The 24,955-nt window shown below is 40.6% G+C and overlaps 1 long non-coding RNA gene across 1 annotated transcript; it reads left to right on the top strand.

The window, feature by feature from the left end:
- Window positions 1–610: 610 nt before the first annotated feature.
- LOC118663507 lies at window positions 611–23,040 on the top strand. The gene is made up of 3 exons (XR_004970066.1): window positions 611–746; window positions 858–1,013; window positions 22,686–23,040. It is a non-coding gene; the product is annotated as an uncharacterized LOC118663507 (long non-coding RNA).
- Window positions 23,041–24,955: the final 1,915 nt, after the last annotated feature.

Genomic DNA, 24,955 nt, shown 5'->3' with positions numbered 1-24,955 from the left:
GAGCTGGAATTTCAGTCTCAAACTCTGACTGCAGAGCCAAGTTCATAAACCACCTCATTATCTACTCTTAAAATTATTATCTCCTCAAGATAAATTCCTAGAAGTGAAATTTACTGGGTTGAAAGGTAAGACCATGTAAATACTCAATGATCGGCGACCTCATGCACGCCCCATGCTGGGGATGGAGCCCACAACTGGGCCATGTCCCATGACCAGGAACTCAACCTTGACCTCCTGATTCATAGGTCAACACCCAACCACTGAGCCATGCTGGCCGGGTGAGGTATACTCAGAGTAATGATTACTGTGATTTTTCTTAAGTTTCCAGTTTTTGGAGGTTAAGTCTGGACCAGTCACTTTACATACATGTTTTTTTCTCATTAAAAACCCACAACCATCCTGCTCTTAGCATTTATAAATGCACAAATAGGGTCAGAAAGAAAAAGGAGTTTGCCCAAAGGCATATGGTTAAAAAGAAGCAGACTCAAAACACCACCTAATTCCTGTGCTTTTCGGCTGTTCCCACCTGCCAGCTTGGTAGGTGTAACAGAAAGCTTCGGCTGGCTCTTTTCTCCAGCCTGTCCCTTCTGTCCCCCTGCTGTGTGCCCTCCCCTTTCTCTCCCTGCTCCCTTTCCTCCCCCCTCACCAGGCAACCCAAGCCAACCAGCTCCCTGGCTTTCAGAGCTCAGCCAGAGGGGAGGGACCAGCAAGAGATTAAAATGAGGAAGGAAGAGTGTGAATTCCAGGTATTTTTTTCTCCTCCCTATGTACCTCCTGACAGAAAGTCTCAGTTCCTGCCTGGAGCTCTCTCCTCACAGCCAGGTTCTGACAATTAAGCTCTCCTTTTGTCCCTTTAGTGGAGTGATGTGCCTGCTGTTTCTAGCCAGAATTCTAGATTCTTTGTAGTTTAATTGGGACCTTGGCTGAAAGAATCACCTGAATGATAGCAAGTTTCAACACTGTCCCATCAACTCACCAATACATCAACTACTTCAGCTGAATTCTTCTTCCAGGTGTGTACTCGGTCCACCCACCCCAGGTAAGGGAGTGGCCTTCTCCCTGCAGGTGCTTGTCTCTCCTATTTGGTTACTGTGCAACTTGGGCTCTCCAATTGGCTTCAGAAAAGCTTTGACTTTGAAGTTAGTTAGCCTCTTCTTGTTTTAAGAACAAGAGTGATGCTCCTTCCAGCCCTCTACATCCTGGATGGAACAAACGTTTTATTCTGACATAGCTTCAGTTTTTCAGAAACGTTGCAATTATATGATGCAGAAAACGCTTTTGTACTCTTAACATTTGGTGACATTTGTTTCGTTATTCTCTATCTAGCTATTTCTATTCTGAATCATTTGAGAGTAGGCCACATGCCCCTTTACCCGTTAATTTTTTGGTGTTGATTTCCTAAGAATAGGGTTATTTTCTTATATAATTACTGTAGCTATCGAGTTCAGGATATTTAATATTAGCACAATACCTTTATCTAATCTATAGTACATATCACAACTCTGTCTGCTATAGCAGCCCTTGTGAGAGAGGCAAGACATTTGGCCTAGATCTTCCCCCCTCAATCTCTCAGATGAAATAGAAGCCTTAATGTGTGAGTGTGTGTGTGTGTTTGTGTGTGTGTGTGTGTGTGTGTGTGTGTGTGTGTGTGTGTGTGTAGTGGGGGAAGGGGATGAAGACAACAAGCACTGCTTCCGTAGGGCATTGTGAAAACCCACTGCCGCTGGGAAAGAAATCCCTGCCTGGGGAGGGACAGGATTGTGCAGAGCCCACAATTGCAGCTGGAAAAGGCCAGGTGGAAAACTGGGAAAGCTCTTCACCTCACCCCTATACCAGAGACATGGTGCATGCCTAAATCTGAGGCTCAATGCCCCCCACTACCACATTAAAGGTTTTAAATAATAAGTAGCAGAATATTAGGAGAGGAATAGGAGAGAAATGAAATGGTCAACTGACCTAAAGCTCAGGATTGAACAGATATTGCTCTGATAAACCAACCCTCATCCTAAACACAAAGTGTCCTTACTGGAAATTGAAGCTTTGGTACACCGAAGGTAACTATAGTCACAGTTCACCTCAAACCCAGTCCAATGTCTATGTATGTTACTTCCAACTCCCGCACTAACGCTAGCTCACAGATCTAAGAAACTCAGAAAACACCAAGCTAGATACATACCAAAACAAACAGAGAGAGGGGGGCGGGGGGCATAGCATATTCAAATTATTAAAACAAAAGAAAGAGGAAATCTTAAAGTCAACATTACATACAGAAGAGCAAAAATAAGTTTTAAAGCAGATTTCTCATAAGATAATGGAGTGACAGCTTTAAAGTGCTGAAAGAGAAAGCTTTCAACCCAGAATCCTATACTCAGCAAGAATATCTTTATTAGAAGTGGGAGAAAAAGAAAAGAAAGAAATACTTTCTCAGATAACATGCACTGCAGAAATTCATTGCCAGCAGAACTACTCTACAAGAAACATTAAAGGTAGTTCTTCAAGCCAAGCAAATACAACAGACAGAAACTTGGATCTACACAAATAAAGCAAAATAGTAGTAATGTATTTATTATATGTTTAAAGTATATGTAAAACAAAACATGTGACAAAATAACATAAAGGGTGGGAGGAAAAACATGAAAATATATATATACTAGTAAACTAGAGGCCCGATGCACGAAATTCATGCAAGAGTAGGCTTCCTTCCCCCTACTGCCGGCACTGGCATCCCTCTGGAACCCAGAACCTGGGCTTCCCTTCCGCCACTGGCAGGCCCCAGGATCCAGGCTTCGCTGCGGCTCCGGCTTTGTCCGGAAGGACGTCCAGAATGATGTCTGGTCTAATTAGCATAGTACCCTTTTATTATATATATATATATATATATATATATATATATATATATATATTTTTTTTTTTTTCAACCACTACATTTTTTTAAGTCTTCATCTAAGGATATGTTTTTTATTGATCTTAGAAAGAGAGGAAGGGGGAAAGAGAGAAAGAACCATCAATCTGAAAGAGAAACATTGATTGGTTGCCTCCCATGCATACCTCCGGGGATCGAACCTGCAACCTAGGTATGTGCCCTGACTGGAAATCGAATCCACAACCTTTTGGTGTATCAGATGGTGCTCCAACCAACTGAGCCACCTAGAATTTTTATTAGAAGATCTTGGATTCTTATGTTAACCCTCTATTTTTCTCATATTATTTCTCCTACATTTCTGATTTCCATCTTTTTAATTTACCTTCTTGGAGATTTTTTCAATTTTATCTTCTGTGCAGTCTATTACATTTTTATATTATAGTTATACCATATTTTAAATTTATAAATGCCCTTTCTTGTTCCCTGATTATTCCTCTTTTTTATAGACTCCTGTTTTTATTTCAGAGTGAGATGTCCTCTTCTAACTTTTTGAGAATGTTATTTTTGTTTAAGCTTCTACAGTTTCCTTTATTGTCTCTGTTTTCTCTGGGTTCCTTTCCTCCCCTCCTATTTGTTTTGCAATCTGACTTTCATGAGACCTTCCTTGACTGGAAGGGACTATTTCTATTTAAGAGCTAACTAAAACTTCAGAGTCTTGGAAAGATGGGCTTTATTATAGAGTGCCGTTGGCCTTTCTGTGGGTTACTTTCAACGTTTTCTAGAAATTTCTAGACCCCTTTTCTTTGAACCATTCAGGTTGTCCAGAAGTGACACCATCAATAAGCATGAAGGAGGAGGAGTGGTGACAAACCCAACCCATACGAAAAAAATGGGGGTGGAAGGGGGGACATGCAATAACAGGATTATTGGAATCAAAGAACATGGTGGAGTGAATGGTAGAGGGTAGGAATTTCTTCAACCCAAATAAAGTGATAAAAGTTGGGAAAAGTTAGTATAAAAACTGGAGTATGGCCCGGCTGGCATGGCTCAGTGGTTGAGGGTCGACCTATGAACCAGGAGGTCACAGTTCCATTCCCAGTCAGGTCACATGCCTGGTTGCAGGCTCAATCTCCAGTAGGCAGCCGATCAATTGATGCTTCTCTCTCTCTCTCTCTCTCTCTCTCTCCTTTCCTTTTTGAAATCAATAAAAATGTATTAAAAACAAAACAAAACTGGGGCATGGAGAGGTATTAAATGTGAGGTTACTTGTGTTGTGGAGACAGGGCAGGGCAGAGGGGAAAGGGCCTACGGCTCAGCCTATGCTGGTCACTTACTTTCCCTATTGCCAGGCCTGCGCTTCACTTCCAGGCGCCACTGCACCCCAAATCGCTACACCTGAGCCTTCACAAGACCAGCTACATCATTTGTGGGACCCAGGGTGAAATCTGCAGAGGCCCTTGCTCAAAAATTAGTAAGAATTTCATGGAGAAAATGGGAAGATGTTGGTCAAAGACTACAAAGGTGCAGGTATAAGATGAATACATTTTTCAGCTGGGTTTGTCACCACAACCCTCCTTCATGTAGGGATCTGCTTAAAGCTTGTGAACTGTTCTCACTTTGCTTTTTATAGCTGCTGACTGCTTTGTTTACCAAGTTGACCTTGGCTGGGAGGCTGGAGAAGCAGCCACTATTTCTGTGTCTGAACTGTTTGGTGAGCCGCCTACTTTTCTCTCCTCCCTTCTGTCTGAGCTGCCAAATTCAGGCCTGCAGGTTTGGAGGACCCAGATCTGAACCCACCTTCCCAGGAGTCCCATTACTAACAAGGGCTGTCAGTGACTGGGAACCCACTGGGAGAAGGGGCACACAAGCTGCTCCAGGCCTTTTGGGCACTCATGACAGAAACCCAGACAATAGAAGGTTAAGCAAGAAAGTCTTGGCTAAGGTCAATAAGCCATGACAAGGCAAGTAGAGCAGACCTAAGAGACAGTAACAATGCATTCTCTCTATTCATGTTTTTCTTTCTTTCTTTCTCTTTCTTTCTTTCTTTCTTTCTTTCTCCTTCCTTCCTTCCTTCCTTCCTTCCTTCCTTCCTTCCTTCCTTCCTTTCTTTCTTAAATATATTTTTATTGACTTCAGAGAGGAAGGGAGAGGGAGGGAGAGAGAGAAACATCAATGATGAGAGCGAATCATTGATCGACTGCCTACTGCACGCCTCCTACAGGGGATGAGCCTGCAACTTGGGCATGTGCCCTTGACTGGAATTGAACCCAGGACCTTTCAGTCTGCAGGCTGGCACTCTATCCACTGAGCCAAACTGGCTAGGGCCATGTCTCAGTTTCTGCCTGCACAGGGCTCTCATTCTCTCACACGCATGCACACGCCAGAGGCTGTGGCCTACAGTGTCAGAACCCAAGCAGAGCAGCCATTGCACTGTCTTCTACACGAGTATGTCTTTGGCTTTGTGAAGGTATCTAAGCTATTGTTCACAAACCTAGAGGTATATACATACATGAGGATTAGTGGTTCATTTTATTTTATTTATATATATATATATATATATATATATATATATATATATATATATATAAAATTGATTTCAGAGAGGAGGGGGAGAGAGAGATAGAAACATCAATAATGAGAGAGAATCATTGATCAGCTGCCTCCTGCATGCCCTCCACTGGGGATCGAGCCCACAACCCCGGCATGTGCCCTTGACCGGAATTGAACCTGGGACCCTTCAGTCCACAGGCCAGCGCTCTACCCACGGGGCAAAACCAGCTAGGACTCAGTGGTTCATTTTAAAAGACAAAGACCAGCTCTGTAATGCTTCTGAGAGAGCGCTTATCTCCTTGGACCTTGAGTGACAATAAGCGAAGTGTGAATGACGTGGGAAGGAAACACAGAGTACAGCAGAATGCCGTCTGCATGGACCTTTGATCCTAATCCACCTGGGCCAGCTTTGAAATGAGCTAACTCACAAACATTGGACATACTCTGGAGCTGAGGCTTTTTTTTTTTTTTTTTTTACTGCACCTGAATAAACAAAGAGTCACGAGATCGCTTCCTCATTTCCCCTCCATCAGAGGTTGATTCCTTTCTTAATAGGCATACTCATGTTTCCAAATTCATATTTTCCCTGCCCACTATTAAAGAATGATTTAATAGTATTCTGATGCCACTTGACAGATGAGGTAAAATTCCTAGACCCATTGGAAGAAATAATATACACTCCAGAAAGAAAAGAAAGTAGGAAATGAAAAATTCTGAGGAGGTGAATAGAAATAAACCTTGAATCAAAATGTTGTTGAATAGAACAAAAAGTAGCAGAGAAGAAAAAGTGAAGAACCAGTGTAGTATTGGAGAAATTCAACTGAATGAGAATCTATACAACCTTCTGGAATAGAAACATGGATGGATGGATGGATGGATGGATGGATGGATGGATGGATGGATGGATGGATGAGATAGGTAGGTAGGTAGGTAGGTAGGTAGGTAGGTAGGTAGGCAGGTAGATAGATAGACAGACAGACAGACTGAATTAGTGGATCCAGGCATGATCAATGGCCTGTGCTGCCTTCTTATATGGCAGAGTTGAGTGAACATTATCTCAAACCCACTCACAGATGTCCCCAGGTGCTGACTTACAGGAAGACAAGTGGCCCTGCTTAAAAGAGAACAGAAACATTTTTTACTGTTTATAAATTATTAGGCAGGAGACAGAAGCCCTAAGGAGTATACATGGCATTGTTGCTGCTTCTTGCAAGCTGTCTATGGGACTCTGCGAAAGAAATAAAGTTGGGGACTGGTTTTAAAACAGATGGCGGGGAGGCATTGATCATTCTGGATCTTAACATAAAGGGCCAGAATGAGAACTTCCTAACTAGAGAGGAAGTGGATCCCACAAAGATAGGGCAGAACAGAGATTAGTTGAGCTGCTCAGGAGAATTTTTTAAAATAAAGTGTATTTTTGGTTTGAGTGGAGGAAGATGGCGGCTCCGGGCAGCTCCGGGTCCGGCCCGCTGTGAGGAACCCCGAGTGCGGCAAGCACGGCCTGAGCGGAGCGCTTCTGCTCTGGCCCGGCCGGGCTCCCTCACCGCTGTCCTCAGCGGAGCTAACCCGAGAGCGAGAGCGTGGCGCGGGCTGGGCCAGGTGAGGTCTCTCCCCTCCCGGGGCCGCGGCAGGGAGCTGGCGCCTCCTGCCCTTCATGCCCGGGCCCGCAGCGGGCAGTGGGCACCCCGGGTCCCGCGCAGGCCCTGCTCCCCGCGCGGTGGTCGGTGCCGGTGCCGGAGGGACGGGAGACCTTGCAGTCGTCATCCTCGGCCTCTCTGGGTTAGGCGAGGAGGAGGAGAGCCCTACCTCCAGCCATGGGGATGGGAGTGAACCCGGCCCCTGTCCTCCAGGGCGGGCCTCCCCCTCCCCGGGGCCACGACAGGGTGCGTGACCCCGGCCAGGGTGGCTGTACAGACAGACGGCAGGATTCTGATGGCGCTGGATGAAGATTCAGACCCATTACCGGTTCTCGCTCGCTGGCAGGGACCTTGTTCTATGCTCGTTCCTTTTTGAGAACAACTTTTTGTTGTCCAAATGCTCATTTAAAAAGCTGGTGTCGTTTTTCTCAGGAGGGAAGTCGGCTTGACGTCTTGTGGTCTTTTTCTTGAGGGATGATGGCCTCCGTTGGAATTGTGCTGTGGGGGATGGTGGAGGGGATGGCTTTGGGTTGGACACTCCAAACACCTTTTGTAACTTAAATGTGTTTTGCTGTGCTTAAAATGATGACGTCATGTGGACAGGCTACTTTAAGGGGAAGTGCCATCATTTGGATTTGAACATTCAGCATTCGCTCTGTAGCTTTTACAGTGAATAATGATGCTCTGTGCCAAGTTCCTAACTTTGAGCCCATTCATCTGTGTAATCTGATTGGGTATCCTTTCATTTGTATGTAGTTATTTTATACCCTGTGACTGCCTTCGACATGCCTGGGATAAATATATTACTCAATCTACATTGAAAAATAAAATAAAGTGTATTTTTTGTTGTGTGTTTTTTAAAATAAAGAGATTTACAAAGATGAAAACTAAAGTGATTCAAAAGTCTACTGTGTAGAATAAATCTTAATGTTAAACAATAAATAAAGTAACCTAGACACTTGTGAGAAAAGTTTAAACAGTACCTTAGAGATTTTTAGACAAAATATGGATGAGGATGGAGAGAAAAAAGCAAATACGGCATAGAAAGAAAAATAAGAGGGCGGGAGGTTCCCAATGATTCTCATGAGGAAAGTAGTTGAGAAACAAAATTATTACAGCCTCAGTTTCCCTAACAGTCAGGGAAAAACCAATAAGGGAAATGTACAGTTTTAATAAAATAAGACAGATATGATAAAATATATTTTACATTTTTATTTATTTGATTTTTAGAAAGAGAAAGAGAGAGAGAATCATCAATTTGTTGTTCCACTTATTTATACACTCGTTGGTTGATTCTTGTATGTGGCCTGACTGGGGATTGAACCCTTGAACCTTGGTGTATCGGATGACACTCCAACCAACTGAGCTACCCAGCCAGGGTGGTATGATAAAATTTAAAAACAGAATATGATGGAAGAGCTTACTTTATTCAAAAGAAACATATATCAGGTAACATATCAAGAAAATGTGCAGTGACCGTCATGAAGTGAGTATATTTATCAAGCACATAAAATGTGTTAGAAACTGGTCTAGATGTTGGAATCCAACACATGGTCTCAAGGAGCTTAGAGTCTACAATCTCAAATGGCTTTTCGATTTCAACCACCTCAAATTGTTCCAGTGACTAAATAAGGGCATACCTAGGAGAAAGCTGTTATTCTCTGAAAGCACAGTCTTTTTGAGAACACACACAGAATAGGGAAAGAAGGGAGCAGAACCAGGGGTGACTTTGCACAGTTAGACAGATGTGTAAGAACACATCAGGAAGAATAGAGCCCAAAAGGGGCTTGATTTTTTTCTTGGTAAACACTCTTTAACTACAGCATCCATACTCCAGAGCACAACAATCACAATTCTATTGCTCAACTCATTTTCACAAAAGGAACACACCTATATAATAAGCACCCAGATCAAAAAAACAGGACACAGCCAGCATCTCCAGAAACGTCATGGCTCCTTTTAATCATTGCATACCCCGAACCCCACCCCTGGCCAAGGCTACTATCTTGATTTCTAACACTATATCTTAGTTTTGCCAAAAACAGTTCACTTTCTTAAAACTACTTTGCTTAGGTGTAACCTACACATATTTAATGTGTAAAATTAAGCACCACCAAGTCCAGGTACTGACCATTTATTTCTATCATCCTTAAAAATGTCCTGTGTCCTTTTATAATCCAGCTCTCCTTCTTCCCCTGTCCCCAGGTGACCTCTGATCTGTTTCTGTCAGTATATGTTAGTTTACATTTTGCAGAATTGTAAATGGCATCATGGGGCAACATGGGATTGTATACTCTTTTTTTTTGGGGGGGGGAGGTGAGGGGTTTGGCTTCTTTTACTCAATGTAATATTTTAAAATTAATCTATGTTGTTTTGTAAATCAATGGTTTGTTGCTTTGTATTGATGAGGAGTATCCTATGGTATGGATATACCACAATTTGTTTATCCATTCACATGTTGAGGGATATTTGGTTAGTTTACAGGCTTATGGGTATTGCAAATAAATTTGCTATGAGTATTCATGACCAAGTCTTTGTAGAAATATAAGCTTTCATTTTTCTTGGGCAAATTCCTAAGAGGGTAATGGCTGGGTCATATTGTATGTGTTTAACTTTTAAAGATACTGTCAAACTGTCTTCCAAAGTAGTGTACCATTTATATTCTCAACAGCAGTGTATGGGAGGTGGCAGTTGCACCACATTCTCACCCATACTTGCTATTATCAGTCTTTTAGAGTTCAATTATTCTAGTGGATGTATAGGAATGTCATTGAGGGATTCATTTTTCTGATTACTAGTGATGTTAAGCACTTATTCATGTGCTTCAGAGCCATTTTCATATATTCTTTTCTGAGTGACTTTAAAAAAAATATCCAAGATCAGCAAAAGAGACAAATAAATGTTCAGAGGCAAGAGAAGGAAGAGTGGATAATAGATACAGTGTTGACTGATAATAAGGACAGTGCAGATTCTGTAACACCTACTTTGCTTTAGTCCTCTATTTCAAGGAGAAAACTCTTCAGGCACAAAGGAGGAAAGGTGGTCTCACATATAGGAAGAAATAGCAGATCCATAAGACAAAATGGAAAGTGAGGAAATGACCTAGTGGTCTACCAATAACCATTTCCCTCTTTTTTTCTTTAGAACTTCCAAATCTTAGCTAGATATAGGGTAACCAACCTCCCTGTTTGCCCAGGATGCAGGACTTTCAGTACTGCTACTGGAAAAGACGTGGGTAAACCAGGATGAGTTGGTCACTCTAGGTCCTTGGTTACCCAAAATGAAGATGGTTATTTCCCAGCCTCCCTTTCAGCTAGATGTGGCAATGTGATGAAGTCATGACCAATGAAATAAAAGCCAAAGTGATGTCTGAACTTTCTGGGTTGTTCACATTAAACAAAAGAACATGCTTTGGCCAGTGTGGCTCAGTTGGTTGGGCACCATCATGTGTACCCAAAGATTGTTGGTTCGATTCCTGGTAAGGGCACATGCCCGGGTTGTGGGCTTGATCCCTGGTAGGGGGCGTGCAGGAGGCAGCAGATTGATGTTTCACATCAATGGTTTCTCTCTCTCTCTCCCTCTCTTTTCTCCCTTCTCTCAAAATCAATAATAAAAAAATCTTTAAAAAAAAGAACATGCTCTCCCCTTTCTGTCTTTCCACTAGCTCAAGTGAAGAAGTGAGAGAAGCCATCTTAAATGTCAGATAGAAGCAGCCCATTAAGAATGCCAGAGCAACAGGAGAGAAGGACACGGAGTTCCTGGTTATTATAAAGCTGTCGTAACAACCAGATGTGGTTACCCAGTTTTTATTTGAGAGAGAAATAGACCTAGTTTGCTTAAGACGCTGTATTTTAGGCCTCCTTTTACAGCTGCCTACCTAATGTAGTATTTAAGAGCTCACCCAGGTAGGCTACATGATTTCAATAGATTTAAATATTTTTTATCTTCAAAAGAGGAAAGAAGGAATGGTCCGTAAGCCCCAAACTGGTGAGTTTCATGGCACTCTTGGGTCATTTTCTAGGATTAATAAAAGGATGTTGGTGAGTCACTTGAAAAAGGCTGCAGAGATTGCTAGGCTTTAAAATGGTTGTACTGAGAACAAGTCTTGTTGAACTGGTCTTGGATTCACTCTTTTGAGAAGGTTGCTATACTGGTGGGTCAACAAAACATGCACTTGTAACAAGGCTACCGACAAGAACATACATGACATCCATGCAGATTTGTTCTTGGTACAAGTACAACAAGGTTCATTAATAACTGGTTGAACAATCATACCCATAGGGTATTGGGTAATGCATCAACATCAGCGTGGAAGCACATTTCAAGAGGTAAGCCTGATCTAGCTAAATATTTTATCTGTGATTTGGATGAATAGATAGTGAAGTACTCATCAAGTTGTCAGACGACAAGAAAAACCAGTAAATTCTAATGTGGACAGAATCAGGACTAAAAGTTCTTGTGGGCTAGAATGGCCAGATGAAACTAACAAAGTAAAGTGATAAATATGTGTTCATGCACTCAGACTTAAAAACCCCCCACACCCATCCAGTAAGATAAGAAACGGGGGAGATATGAATTAGTATTAGGTATGGAGGAGAATGGTGACGTTTAAGATGATGACTCAAAATGAGTCAACAGGGCAAAGCTGAAGCAGCTCTGACTGACTACATTAAGGGAGGACAGTGTCTGCCATGGGAGGAATGGCTCTGCAGGCAACATTCAAAGTGGCGGTTCTCATGCCGCAATGTGAAAGATACAGAGGCACAGCTTGAAGAAGTGGGGACATGAAACTGACCTCAAGCACTGGACGGCCATCCTGTGGCACTCTACGCAGCCACAGTCCCAGATGCTCACCTTTCACTCCTCTGTCTTATCTGGCTAGCCTCCTGCTTCTGACTTTTCGCATGCCACTCTGTTCCTGTTACTTACTCTTACGTGTTGGTTCTTCCTGCTGCTCCCTGCTTTGGGAACTCTGTCTTGCTGACCTGAGACCTTGATGTCAGGGAGACTCGGTGGACAAAAAAGTGGAAGAACTAAGGGTGAGAACTACAAGCACTTCCTCTTAAAGAGATATCTGTTCAGACTGTGAGATGCGTCAAGAAAGTAGTCGAAAGTAGCAACTCTTTAATATGTTCTTTTCTCTGAATTGTAGAAGTTGCTGTGCTTCTGAGAACGAATGGGTAAAATGAGCAGTATGATTTACTACATACCTTAAATAACTCTCCTAAAGAAACAAACTAACCTGCTGAATACAAATTTAAAATACATGTAGTATTTATAAATGCATTACAGAACTTGCCGTAAAAAAGCCTCACAAGCCCTGGCTCAGTAGTTCAATTGGTTAGAGTGTCCTCTTCACACACCAAGGTTGCAGGTTCGATCCCTGGTCAGGGCACAGATTAGAGTCAACCAATGAATGCATGAACGTGTGGAACAGCAAATTGATGTTTCTTTCTCAAATCAGTTTTTAAAAATGATTTTTTTAAAAGCCTCACAAGCCAAAAGTAAAATGAAAGTTGAAATCCAAGAGGGAAAGATAGCCCTGGGGTTGGCTTTCCTCTTGAGGCCACCTGCCTAGCCCTGGTGACCTTGAGCTTTCATTGGGTGCCACTTCAGGACACAATGAACAGAAAGCTAAAATTCAAGACCTATCTTCATACTACCCAAAGCAACCTACAGATTCAAAAGCTTTCTGGAGTCTCTAACCTCACATTGGAGGTTAGAATTTCAACATATGAATTTAGGCGTGGGGGGCAACACAAACATTTAGTCTATAAGAGACACTAAGACAGTTCAGTGGAAGAAAGAAGAATCTTTTCAGAAATTTGTTCTGGGCCAACTGTATATTACATGTAAAAGAATGAATTTGGACTTTTATTTCATACCATATACACAAATTAACTCAGAATGGATCTAAGACCTAAATGTAAGAGTTAAAACTACAAAACTCTTATAAGAAAACATAGGAGCAAGTTTTTGTGACCCTGGGTTAGGCAATAGTTTCTTAGATATGACGTGAAAAGCATAAGCAACAACTGAAAAAAGGAGATAAATTGGACTTCACCAAAACTAAGAAATTTATTCTTCAACAGACACCCTTAAGAAAGTGAAAAGAGCCGAAACCGGTTTGGCTCAGTGGATAGTGCGTCGGCCTGCGGACTGAAAGGTCCCAGGTTCGATTCCGGTCAAGGGCATGTACCTGGGTTGCGGGCATATCTCCAGTAGGAGATGTGCAGGAGGCAGCTGATCGATGTTTCTCTCTCATCGGTGTTTCTAACTCTCTATCTCTCTCCCTTCCTCTCTGTAAAAAATCAATAAAATATATTAAAAAAAAAAAAAAAGAAAGTGAAAAGAGAACACACAGAATGGGAAATATATTTGTAAATTGTATATCTGATAAGGGACTTATATTTGGAAAATATAAAAATCTCTTACAACTCAACAATAAAGACAAATAACCCATTTTTTTAAAAAAGCACAAAGCATTTGACTAGACATTTTTCCAAAAGAAGACACGTACCAATTAGCACATATAAAGATTCTCAATCTCATTAGTCATTAGGAAATTTTTAATCAAAACCATAAGGAGATACTACCACTCCACACCCATTAGGATGGCCATAATAAAAAAGATGGAAATAAAAGGTGCTGGCAAGGATGTAGGAAAATTGGAACTCTCATGCATTGCTGGTGGGAATATAAAATTATCCAGCCACTTTGGAAAACAGTCCAGTAGTTCCTTAGATTATTAAACAAGACTTACCACATAACCCAGTAACTCTATTCCTAGGTATATAACCAAGAGAATTGAAAACATATGTCCACACAAAAACTTGTACATGAATTTTCCTAGCAGGATTATTCATAATAGCCAAAAAGTGGAAACTGCTCAAATGTCTATCAACTGGTGAATGGTTAACAAAAGGTGGTGTGGAATATGGTACGTACAATGGAATATTATTTCACAATAAAATGGAATGAAGTACTGATACAACATGAATGAACCTTGAAAAAAATTATGCTAAGTGAAAAAAAGTCAGACACAAAAGGCCACATGTTGAAGGATTCCATTCATATGAAATGCCCATAACAGGCAAATCCATAGAGACAGAAAATAGATTAGTGGTTCCCAGGAATTGGGAGGAAAGGGGAAAGTAGAGTGGCTGCTGATGGGTATGGAGTTTCTTTCTGAGGTGATGACAATGTTCTGGACATTGATAATGCTGGTAGATGCACAACTCTGTAACTATACTAAGAAACACTAAATTCGTGCACTTCATAAATCCTAAAAGTTTTCATCACAGGGAGAAAATATATCTTTTATTTTTTATTTTCCTCTTTCTTTTATTCTTACTGTACCTATATAAGAAGATGGATGTTAGTTGAACCTATTGTGGTAATCATTTGCAATATATGCAAGTCAAACCATCAAGCTGTATGCCTTAAACTTATACACTATTGTATGTCAATTATTTTTCAAAAATACTGGAAGAGACAAAAATATATAAATTTGTGCACTTTAAAGGTGAACTTTTTGACTTATGAATTATATTATAATAAAATTGCTTATAAGAATTATAATTGATATTAAAAACTCAATAGTTGTGGGTAAAACTACTGGAGGGAATAACTGAACTGGAATAGCAATCTGAAGATATGACCCAGAATACAACAAAAAGATACAAGGGATGGAAAATGTACAAGAAAAGTTGAGTCATGGAGGATAGAGTGAGAACATCAAATGCGATGTCCCATTAGACTTCTAGAAGGAGAGAAAAGAGAGAATGAAGAAGGGCCATGTCAGAAGAGATAATGGCTAAGTATTTCCCCAAACTGATTAATGGTATCAATTCTCAGATTCGGGGATCAGAACAAATTCCAAGATAATTAGGGGAAAAAGAAAAGAAATTAGCACCTAGGCACATCATAGTTAATCTGCAGAATACCACAGACAAATCAAAGCTCTTAAAAGCAGCCAGGTAGAAGGCTTCCCCACAATATAGATGAACTACTGATACACCCAACAACTTGGATGGATTTCAAAATGTTATGCTGTGTGGGGGAAAAAATCTCCAAATGTCACATAAGAACATTAGTCCTGTAGGGCTCCCATAAGAAAATGTCATAGACTGGATGGCTTCAACAACAGAAATGTATTGCCTCACAGTTTGGGAGGCTAGAAGTCTTAGATTAAAATTTAGCAGGGTTGGTTTCTAATGAGGCCTCTTGGCTTGCTGCTGGCTGCCTTCTCATTGAGTACTCAAATGTGGGTGGGCTGGTGGAGGGGAGAGAACACAAGCAAGAGACAAATCCCTGGTGTCTCTCTGTGTAAGGACATTCATTTTTTTAGAGTAGGGCCCCATCTTCATGACCTCATTTAACCTCAACTACCTCCTAAAGACCCCTTCTCCAAACACAGTCACATCGGGATTAAGGCTTCCACATACAAGGGGCTACAATTTTGTCCATAGCGCATAATATGATTCTATTTGCATAACACTTAAAAAACTAAAATAAAAAATAGAGATGGAGAAAAGATTAATGGTTGCCAGAGGTTAAGGATGTAGGGGGCTTGGGTGTGCCTATAAGGGGAAGCACAAGGAAGATTTTTATCATGATGGAACAATTCTGTATCTTGAAACATGTGGTCCTTACAAGACTCTACACATATAATAAAATGACACAGAACTATGCATACACATTGAACCAATATCAATTTCCTCCTTTTGATATTGTACTATAGTTATGTAAGCTGTAACCATTGGGGAAAACTGGGGGAAGTTATAAAGGGCCTTTCTGTACTATTTTTGCATCTTCCTGTGAATTTGTAATTCTTTCACAATTAAAAGTGCTTTAAAAAGCAGCCAGGAACAAAAGGCAGGTTACTTATTAATAAATAGAAATTTGACTTAAAAGTAATTTCTCAATCGTGGCAATGGAAGCCAGGAAATAGTGGAATGCTATCTTTAATGTGGTGAAACAACTATTAATCTAGGATTGTATTTGCATTGAAACTATCAAGAATCAAGATGAAATAAAGATGTGATCTGACAAACAGAAACAGTTTGTTACCATCAGATCTTTTTGTTTGTTTGTTTGTTTAATCCTCACCTGAGGATATTTTTCCATTGATTTTTAGAGAGAGTGGAAGGGAGGGGGAGAGACAGAGAGAGAGACACACATCGATTGGTTGCCTCCCACATGCGCCCTGACGGAGACCGGGGATTGAGCCTGCAACCGAGGTACATGCCCTTGACAGGAATTGAACCCAGTGCTCCAACCACTGAACAAACTGGCTAAGGCCAACAGATCCTTTTTAATGTTAATACTAAAAGTTGTATTTCAGGCAGTAGCAAAAGATCTCAAAGAGAAGAGCTTAGATATAAGAAGAAAGTGTTAGAAAAAAATTAATAAAACTGTCAGTAAACCTAAATGTTAAATTTTCTAGAAGAAAAAGAAATAGTGTATATAATCTATAAATACTAGAGAGTAAAAATAAAGTGAAGGAGAAGCAGGATAAATTTTTAAAAGACAAGAAAGGAAAAAGAAACAAAAACAGTAAGATCAGACAAATAGAATGCATAAAATAAGTAGTAGAAATAAATTCAAATATAATTCTAAATAGAATAAACTCAGTTTCAAAGACAAATTTTGCTGCACAGATGTTTAAACATCTCATTAAATGACATTTTCAAGACATACCTAAAACATAAGGCACAGAGGGTTGAAAATGAAAGGATGAGGAAAATGCCAAAACAAAAAAATTGGTGATGTAACTGTATTAATATCAGACAAAATAAATGTTTAAGATTTCCTGTAGATATAAGGAAGAAATTTATCAGGAAGCTATAACAAAAGTGGAATGAGTGACTCCTAGAGCCACTGAATTCCCCATCTCTTGAGAAACTCAAATCTGAGATAATGACCGATGGGTCCGTATGCCAGGGAGGACATGAAAACACCACAGGAAGGATAGGACTTAATGAACATAGTTTCTCTCATGGCTAGATTTCCTGGCTAGTCATGTACCAGAAGGAAAGCTGTGACATTCCCACCTCATTAAGACTTCTTATGTCTAAAGTAAAAAGTCTGGTGCCCATATGTGTATATATATGTAAGAGTGTATGCATGGTTTAGCAGGGGTGGGCAAACTTTTTGACTCGAGGGCCACAATGGGTTCTTAAACTGGACCCGAGGGCCGGAACAAAAGCATGGATGGAGTGTTTGTGTGAACTAATATAAATTCAAAGTAAACATCATTACATAAAAGGGTACGGTCTTTTTTTTTTTTTTTTAGTTTTATTCATTTCAAATGGGCCGGATCTGGCCTGCGGGCTGTAGTTTGCCCACGGCTGGTTTAGAGTGTATACTTACACAATAACATCCATTGTTAGGACGTCAATTTCCTCTGGTGTAAGATTTGTTTTCCAACCATTTGTTGGAGAAGGGTATGTTGAGAAAACTCCCAAAAGGAAATTGTACTGTGCTATCTCATCCAACTTAGTCAATAACAGTTAGCTGTCTGAGTTACTAATAGATATGCAAAGAAAGATAAATAGTGCAAGGCCTTCAGAATATGGCAATACCTTCTGAGGGTGGGGTGGGTGGCAACTATTTGGCAGTAGAATTCAGCTGTTGTTTCGCAATACAGATACTCAGGTTTTTAACTGATGGATGATTCCATCCAAAAATCACAAAAATTTTTCTGGAAGCTCTCGGTACTTGCGGTGGGGAGAGCCAGTTCTACCTGTTCCGAGATACTTCCAGGGTGAGGCTCAGAGAGTCGTATTTTTAACAAGCATCTCCAAGGAATTCTGAATCATACTAAGGACTGAGGAACACGAATTTAAGGTATCTCAAGGCTTTAGTAGAAAAGAAGAGGGCTCTTTTTCTGTGCTTTAAAATATTAATTTCTCTAGAATATCCCTTGTGGTATACTTTAAATCTACTTTTTTTATTTTCCCCCTTTTTTATTGAATGTATTGGGGTGACACTGGTTGACAAAATTATACAGGTTTCAGGTGCACAATTCTACAACACATCATCTGTACACTATGTTGTGTGTTCACCACCCCAAGTCTAGTCTCCGCCCATTACATTTATTGCCCCTATACGCTCTTCCTACTCCCTCCTTCCCCCTTCCCCAGGCAATGACCACACTGTTGTCTATGTCCATGAGTTTTCTCTCTTTTTTAAAATTTTTTGCTCAATCCCCCCAACCCCTACAGCTGTCAGCTTGTTTTATTTTATTGTAGTCATAGAGATTATAAGGACATTATTCTCACTTTATTATTTTTTTAGACCATCTTGACTCTATTCCCAATCATCTCTCATTTATTCTCATACACTTTGAAAGGAGATCATGTCATTACTCACTGTGACAGCAGGAATCTGGCCCCAGTAGTCCAGGTGATCTATGAGTGTACGTACAAGAAAAAGACAAAATGATCATGGTTTTATTCTCCTTGCTGGTGTAGATACCTAGGTTAGGGGATGTGCGTTCTATGATCCTAAAGGAAAGTATAGCAATGGTCTCAAAAGGATAAACCAAGCCCGCAAGTGGCTCATTGTAGATGTGATCAAGTACAGGACAGGCCAAAAAGAAGAAATGAAAATAATTCATTTCAACTTCTATGTCATTTACTAAATAAATGGCCTCTTATACTACAATTTGAAATATTTATTTAAAAATTGTTTTTAAATGACAGGAGAAGGGCTCGTAGAAAAGGTAACTTTAAAGAGGCAACAGAGCAATGAAATGGCTCACTTTGTTCCCTCCTCACAGTCACAGAACTTAATATTTTCACCACTAATAATGAACAACATAAACTGATGAACAAAAATAGATCCAGAGACATAGAAGCATCGAACAGACTGTCCAACCTCAGAGGGAAGGCAGGTGTGTGTGTGGGGGGGGGGGCGGAGGGGGTAGTAAGAGAGCAACCTAAGGACTTGTATGCAAGCATATACTAGTAAGCATAACCCATGAACACAGACAGTAGGGGGGTGAGACCATGTGCTGGGTGTTGGGAATGGCTGGGGAGAGGTCAATGAGGGGGAAAGGAGACATATGTAATACTTTAAACAATAAAGAATTTTAAAAAGCAACATTAATAAAATATATACATATATATATATTTTTTACCACTAGGTGCAAAAATAAATAACATCTCTTTATAATCCCATCATACACAAAACAAATGGCTGAGTTCAATCTGGTTTATTAAGAAACATTATGTAAGAGCCATTTAAGAATTCATTCTTCAGCCCTAGCTGGTTTGGCTCAGTGGATAGAGCATTGGCCTTTGGACTGAAGGGTCCCAGGTTCAATTCCAGTCAAGGGCACATGCCTGGGCTGGGGGCTCTATCCCCAGTAGGGGCTGTGCAGGAGGCAGCCAATCAATGATTCTCTCTCATTGTTGATGTTTCTATCTCTCCCTTTCCCTTCTTCTCTGTAGTTTTTTTAAAAAAAGAAGTCATTCTTTAAGCTAGAGTGCAAATGTCCTATAGCTTGAAGCTCTCAGAAATAATTGTGTTCCTTGAAACTCCATGAAAACTAAAAAGCTCTATAGCAAAGTCATGGCCTATATAAAACAAATTACATGTAGCATGGTTCAGAATAGCACATGGAGGGTAATGAATGATTTCATATTCAAACTTTGTTTTCAAAATATTTGTTTTTGAGCTACATATATTTAGAAAAAGGATTTGATTTCCTTCTTTACAAGTCCAACTATATTTCTTGATTCTGCAGAAAAGAATAGTGTTTTAATAGTACATAATTATAGTATTTTAAGTGTCCTTTATTGGATTTAGTTTTTTGACTCAACTTATATACAGAGCATAGACGACTTAATTATAGTTCCAAAACAGAAATGAAATGTTATAAACCTTCACAATGTATGAGTTATGAGATAGAAAGGGAAGAGAGGGTATGAAAGTATAAGAGTATACATCTTTTTTTTTATTATAAAGGTTTGAGAGATACTGTTTAAAGTTGAATGATCAAGAAAGTACTTTCTCTATAATTTAAGGTTATAAAATAAGCAGAACTACTTATAAGATGATATAAGCCTCTAACAAAACTTTGAGAAGAGAGAGATAGAGGTAGTGTTAATAGGCTCAATTCCTTATCTATATATATAAAAGCCAAGCAACTGGAATGACCAGTTGCTATGTTGCACACTGCGGTCAGCCCACCAGCCCGATTAGGGGCGGGGCCGGTGGGCCAACCTCCTGCAGCCCCTACCCCTGGCCGGCTGGACCCCACCAGTGCATGAATTCATGCACTGGGCCTCTAGTTTTTGATAAGGGAGAATCAATAGAAACATATGTGATAGATTGCATCATTGTTCCCAACTCTTTGCTCTCTCTCTGTAATTGTAATAGATTATACATTCACACTCATTGTCATATGATTTCTGCTATGCCTCCTGGTGGGGCCTATATCTGTAGTGTCATTCCTGCCCCCATTGATTCTGGACTTGGCTGTGTGAATTATTTTGAACAATGGAATGTGGGTGGAAGTGACAGAGGCTAGTTCTGAACAGAGGCTTCCAGAAGTATCATGTGTTTCTGTGGCTTCTCTTCAGCTATGGCCCTTTGCCATGGGGAGAACACACCCCAAATAATGATCACTTCTTTAGCCCAAGTCCAAAATGAGAAGACACATGGAGCCACACCTAGCCAAGTCAGCATCGAGGCAGCCAATGACTTGTGAGCTTGCAATATGTGTTTATTGTTATAAACACATATTGGGTGTTTTTTTATGGCAGCAAAATTGACAAACACATTCTCTAAAGTTGATAAATTAAAAACTGGAACTATAAGTATATTATTTAGAGTTAGGGAGATATCCACCAGGAGAGGTAAAGGTGACAACCACGAAACAGAGTTAGTTAAAGGTAGTTTTGGTGATATTCTTGGGGGAGAGAACTAAAGTTTTTGTTTCACACCTTCCTGTCCCATTTGACTCTTTTAATCATACGTATGTATTACTTTTATATTTAAATATACAAGTACAGTGCATTACCATCCAGGAGGTAATATAAGTCTTAAATACATAAAGCATTATAACAACAATATGATAAGGCAGCTAATTTGTGTTGGAAAATAAAATGCTACGGGTGATTAAATTATAGGAATTTAGAGGAAAAGATCAACCTGACTGAAGAGGTTGCGGTAGGTAGAGAAAATTACACTAGAACAGAAGCCTTAGGGCTTAAAATAGGTGGAGAAAAGTGGGCAAAGAAGAAACAAATAGCATAACAAGTAGGAGAGTGAAGTGGTGGTGTGGCTGGAGCAGAGAATTCTTACAGGTGAGCTGTGGACAAGAGGTCTGGGACTGGTGGAATGGGACTAGGTGTTTTAGGAAGACCAATATAACAGGGCTGTGTAGGACGGATTGCACTGGACAAAAACAGTCCTCAGAGCTAAAGCAGAAACTATCTCAAGGGTCATTTAGGCATGTGTTCTGGCATCTGCCAAGGTATTGCTATTAGTCAGGTGACTTCTCTTACCACATTCCTTGGGCCTAAGTTTATAAAAAGCAGCGTTTCGCTCCCTTACTAGAAATATGTAGAATCATTATTTCGGTAGACTGGTGCCCTGTAGGACTAGAAAGATATGACTTGAGGAAAGAAAAGGCTAAAAAAACATATTTCATAAATCTCTAAAAGCCACTGTTAGCTGGAAAAGACCTGCAGTCTTCTCCCTGCCCTGTGCTACTTAGAACGGTTTTATTGAGTCTCCCTAAAAGCCATCTAACGATAGCATTAATTTGTGTTCGCTCAGAGTTAAACTTTTGGTCAGATTACTCTATAGCATCTCTTTTGAACCAAGAACCTATCATCTCTCCAGTTCTCTTTATTTCAGGTCCATGCCATTTGATTTCCTTTTGAGTAATGACGGCCCAAATCTAACGCCCACCAAGACTTGCTTCCATTGTCCTGGAGTTTTGTACCTTAGATTTTCCTTCTGACTCCTGCTTTCCTTAAAATTACCAAAAAAAAAAAAAAAAAAATTGGTAGTGAAGACTTGTCTTTTATTTTCAGTTTCTTAGGTTCATTTCTGCCAACTACCTTCTTTGAAAACATATATATATATATATATAATATATATATATATATATATCATACAAAAAATATATATATATTATTGATTTCAGAGGGGAAGGGAATCATTGATTGGCAGCCTCCTGCACACCCCATCCTGGGGATGAGCTTGCAACCTGACCGGGAATCAAACCATGACCTCCTGGTTGAGCCACAACGACCAGGCTGCACACTACCTTTTCCATTCATTGGCCATGGTCTGAACTGTGTACGCTGAGCCTCATCAGCTCAAGGCCTGTTCACCTGCATTGCCTCAGGCCTGTTCTCCATTCTTGCTGCTTCAGACTCCAGTGTGTCTCTGATCTAGCAGTTCCCAGCATTCCCCCCATTTTTTCTATATGATAAACATCATAGCCCACATAAATGTTCAGAGTACATGTGTGAAATTTCCAAGGACCTGCGGTAGGTCTTCCTTTTCCTTTCTGTCTCAAGAAAACCTACTGGAATGCAAGAAACAGGGAGCGACATTTTTAAGGCATAATCTGCAATCTGATCTAATTTGTTTTTAAACTGTATTCGCAGCTTTCTGGTTCCAGACCAAGATGGAATCATGGATGGAGTACCCTTCAATTTTAAGAACGGCTAAAAGTTCTGGACATGGCGCATAAAGCAAATATAAGAAGACTCTGAAATGTGGAGAGAAGAAGGCAAGTGACTAAGGATCTTAGGATTGAGGAATGACAAGGCAACACGTTCCCTGAGCTTTCTTTTTGCCTCCTGGACTGAGTGTTGGAGAAGCTGGAAACTGGAAGCACCACGGGGACAGGTGTTTTTAAAAAAATCTCCAGGGTGGTGAGCACACAATACAGTGTATGATGGTGTATTAAGCACCTGGAACCTGTATAACTTGTTAACCAGTGTCACCCCAATAACTCAATAAAAAGAAAAGAATAAAATAAAAAGGAAAAAAAGTCCCCAAGAAAGGCTTGCTTTCTAGAGCCAAAGGGTTGGGAAAGAGGTTCCTAGAAAACTTTTATTTAAAAAATTTTTTTTAAAAAATATATTTTCAGAGACAGGAAGGGAGAGGGAGAAATAGTCAGAAACATCAATGATGAGAGAGAATCACCAATCAGCTGCCTTCTGCACATCTCATGCTGGGCATCGGGCCCACAACCCAGGCATGTGCCTTGACTGGGAATCAACCCTGACCTCCTGGTTCCTAGGTAGGTGCTCAACCACTGAGCCACACCGGCCATGGGGCTTTTAGATATAACTGTCCTGTATAGCACTACAGCTATTAGTGACCATTACCTGCCCACCCCTCACAAATGCCTACAATGTACTGCTCTTATCACTAGATCCCAAGCAAAGTACCTTCCTGTTTTTGATCCACCTTCAGCCCCCAGCCCAAGGATATACCCTCCCTATGTTGATATACCCTCCATGCCTGACCTTACCCATGATCACCACCCAATGGATGAGTGGACCAAGTGCCTGCCTCCCTTCAATTTGCCTCTCTTGCTGCTGGGTGTTAGAGCAGTGCCGTGGTCACGACAATGATGTTGTGTTGTGGGCAGGAGAGCTGGGAGAGGCGGAAGGGCACCCAGGTTTCTGAGGCTTCTGTCACAAGGCAGGGCTGTCAGGTCTTAGGTTGGCAAAAGCAAAAACAAGGAGTAAAAAAATCACATAATAATAGCGTCTATGCGTTCTGCATGATGACCACCTGCTTCATGGCATCTGACTCCTATGTGGGTTTGTGTTTGCCTGTCCCTCTTTCAATGTCACCTTCTTCTGTTCTTCCTCATCTGGTTGGCATGTTTGACCCACAGTTCTGCGTAACAGATCCCTTCTCTCCTCCTCCTGCCTACCAGGTGGGTTAATTATTCTTGGGCAGTTTACCCTGCTCTGGGCAATCTCCCACATCCCCCATTATAACCAACCAAGCCAAGGCACTATTCTCTTGCTTTCTAGCTAAGTGGGGACAAACAACCAGTTCTTATTCACAGGGTAGAAGAATATTAGTATTACTCAGATAACCAGCATTTTATTTTATTTTATTTTATTTTATTTTATTTTATTTTATTTTTTTATTGCTTAAAGTATTACAAAGGGTATTACATATGTGTCCATTTTATCCCCCCGCCCTAGACAGTCCCCTAGCCTCCCCTATCCCCCAATGTCTTATGTCCACTGGTTATGCTTATATGCATGCATACAAGTCCTTTAGTTGATCTCTTACCCCCCTACCTCCTGCCCCGCAACCCTCCCCGGCCTTCCCGCTGTAGTTTGACAATCTGTTTGAGGCAGCTCTGCCTCTGTATCTATTATTGTTCAAAAGTTTATAATGGTCTCTATTATCCATGAATGAGTGAGATCATGTGGTATTTTTCCTTCATTGACTGGCTTATTTCACTTAGCATAATGCTCTCCAGTTCCATCCATGACGTTGCAAATGGTAAGAGTTCCTTCCTTTTTAGAGCAGCATAGTATTCCATCGTGTAGATGTACCACAGTTTTCTAATCCATTCATCTACTGATGGGCACTTGGGCTGTTTCCAGATCTTAGCTATGGTGAATTGTGTTGCTATGAACATAGGGGTGCATATATCCTTTCTGATTGGTGTTTCTGGTTTCTTGGGATATATTCCTAGAAGTGGGATCACAGGGTCAAATGGGAGTTCCATTTTCAGTTTTTTAAGGAAACTCCATACTGTCTTCCATAGTGGCTGCACCAGTCTGCATTCCCACCAGCAGTGCACAAGTGTTCCTTTTTCTCCACATCCTCTCCAGCACTTGTCATTTGTTGATTTGTTGATGATAGCCAGTCTGACAGGTGTGAGATGGTACCTCAT

Source organism: Myotis myotis, unplaced genomic scaffold (genome assembly GCF_014108235.1).
Source record: "Myotis myotis isolate mMyoMyo1 unplaced genomic scaffold, mMyoMyo1.p scaffold_m19_p_9, whole genome shotgun sequence".
Lineage (NCBI taxonomy): Eukaryota > Metazoa > Chordata > Mammalia > Chiroptera > Vespertilionidae > Myotis > Myotis myotis.
The sequence above is the reverse complement of the archived record's forward strand: the minus strand, read 5'-3'. Positions and strand labels throughout refer to the sequence as shown.